Source organism: Vombatus ursinus, unplaced genomic scaffold, assembly GCF_900497805.2.
Source record: "Vombatus ursinus unplaced genomic scaffold, bare-nosed wombat genome assembly UNPS02012758.1, whole genome shotgun sequence".
Lineage (NCBI taxonomy): Eukaryota > Metazoa > Chordata > Mammalia > Diprotodontia > Vombatidae > Vombatus > Vombatus ursinus.
This window is the reverse complement of record NW_020952536.1, coordinates 1,327,700-1,330,246: the sequence shown is the minus strand read 5'-3', so window position 1 is coordinate 1,330,246 and position 2,547 is coordinate 1,327,700.

Here is a 2,547-nt window from a genome sequence, read left to right as displayed (position 1 = left end):
CCTCTCTCTCTCTCTCTCTCTCTCTCTCTCTCTCTCTCTCTCTCTCTCTCTCCTTTCCTCCTTCCTCCCCCCACCTCTTCCCCTCTTCGCCCTCACCCCTCTGGTAAGCTGAAAACTTCATTCTGTATTGTCTGGTATGTATTCTCCTATGTAGACTTTCTCTGATTTCTATTTGCTACAGACTTGGATAAATGCATTTCTTTGCTATTTGCTATGTGTGTGTTCATTGTGGAACTGGGAAAGGAGTCAAGCTTTGGATATAGCACTTGGGAACCTACTCCCTCCAATTAATTAGACATCAGAAATTGGTTGAACCTAAAAACAACGTCCCCTAGACTAATATGTAAGGAGCAAGGTACTCCCTTCTCTCTGAGGACAGCAGTGGATAGGAAGAGACCAGCTTCCACTCCAGGCAGGAATCAAAATCTCCCTTGGAAAAGGGTAGGGGGCAGAAAAGGCTAGAAATATCTTTTCCGCTCTCCCCCTCACTTCCTGCTAAGGCCACTTGTTGGGGCAGCCCTTGTACAGAACAATCCCCACAATGTAATCAAAAGAAATGTTTAGAAACCGTAAAGGATTAGCATGACCCCAAAGAAGTTATGAGAAGGCACCCTCATTCCTTTGCAGAGGTGGGGAGTTCACTGGTGTGGAATACTGCATAGATTTTCAAACTTTTCAAGGCATTGACCAGTTTTGTTGATTGTTTCTTCTTCTTCCTCTTTTTCTTTTTATTGAAAAACATTTTATATGAGATGGCTCTCTGGGAGGGGAGGGGAAGGATACGATGAGAAAGGTGGAAATGTAGAGAAAGATCAATAAAATTTATTTTAAAAATTCAATAATGCTAAAATTTTTAATGTAACTAGGAAATACTTAACAAAATAAATTTAAAAGTACATATTTTGGGGGGCAGCTAGGTGGCGCAGTGGATAGAGCATCAGCCCTGGAGTCAGGAGGACCTGAGTTCAAATCTGGCCTCAGACACATGATATTTACTAGCTGTGTGACCCTGGGCAAGTCACTTAACCCCAATTGCCTAGCAAAAAAATAAATAAATAAAAGTATATATTTTTAAAATCAATTACCACTAGGTTCCTCAACTCCTCCTTGCCTATTTTTCCAGCCTTTATGATTCCTGTGGGCCAAGCTGGCCTTCTTACTGCTCCTCATGGAGGAGAACATTCTATTTCCCTTCTCTTTGTCTTTGTACTGGCTGGCCCTCCAGCCTAGAAAGCCCTCTCCATTTACCTCTGCCTTTAGAATCCCTATTCTCCTTCAAGACAAAACTCAAGCACCATCTTTTTCCTTGAGGCCCTTTCTGGTCTCCCCCCAGCTGCCCCCAAGGGGCCTCCTAGCTCTGACATTCTCTCAAAATCACCTCATTCTTTCGCATGTATTTTGTCTGTATTTGCACATGTTCATTAGATATCCCCCATAGAATAGTAATAATGCTAACATTCACATCGCACTTTGCATATATTATACTCAGGTGATCTTCATAAAACCCCAATGAGGTAGGTGCTGTTTTTATCATCCCCATTTTAGGAATAAGGAAACTAAGGCAGAGAGAGGTTAAATGACTTGCCCAGAGTAACATAGTTAACAAGTATCTGAGGCAGGATTTGAACTCAGCTCTTGCTGGCTCCCAAATCAGGACTCTATCTACTGATTGTTTCTAGCTCCACAAGGCCAGAAGCTGTTTCTCTTTTGTCTTTGTGTACTCAGTACTTTGAATAGTGCCTGGGGCATAGCAGGCAATTACTAATGGGTTGCTGATTGGTGGATCGACAGTCGAGTGCCATTTTGGAAGGTCCCCAGTGACTTGCTCCATTTTTACCCATGACTAACACACTTGTCAGATGTGTAGATAGCACAGAAGTTGTAAGGACCCAGAGCACACTGAGGGAGCAGAGTCCAGATCTAAAAAGACTTGGAGGGGAAAGAGCATGGGACTAAAATCAAATAAATTGGAATTTCACAAGGACATACCACAGCGGACAGCTCCCTTCCTGACCCTCCCATGATCGTTTATCTCGGGTCTGTGGTCAGGTGGTCATTTAGAGGAACGGAAAATGAGTCAGCAACGTGCCCCTGAAGAGCACCCGGGCCCTTGCTATGGACGTGAGTTCCCAAGAAGCCGACATCTGCTTTGGGACAAGTGCCCAGGGAGCCAGAGTCACACATGAGCTAAGCTCACATGTGAGTGTCCAGATGGGAAGGCTCTCCTTACTCTCATTTCCCTGGTGAGATCCAGATGTTTCCTCCTCCCCACGGAGGGCAAGAAGGGGAAGACAAAGTAAGCCAACAGCAGGCAAGCGCAAGTGAGTGAACAGCAACTGAACGTGCGGATTTGGTTCGGTGGGCTATGGTCGCCACTCTGGACACAGCTCAAGGTAGTTGAGGGCCCTTGGAACAAGGAGGGGCCTTAGAACAGGGGATGTCAGAGCTGGGAGGGGCCTGAGAACAGGGAAGGTCAGAGTTGGGAGGGGGGACTTAGAATAGGGAATGTCAGAGCTGGGAGGGCCTTAGAACAGAGGATGTCAGAGC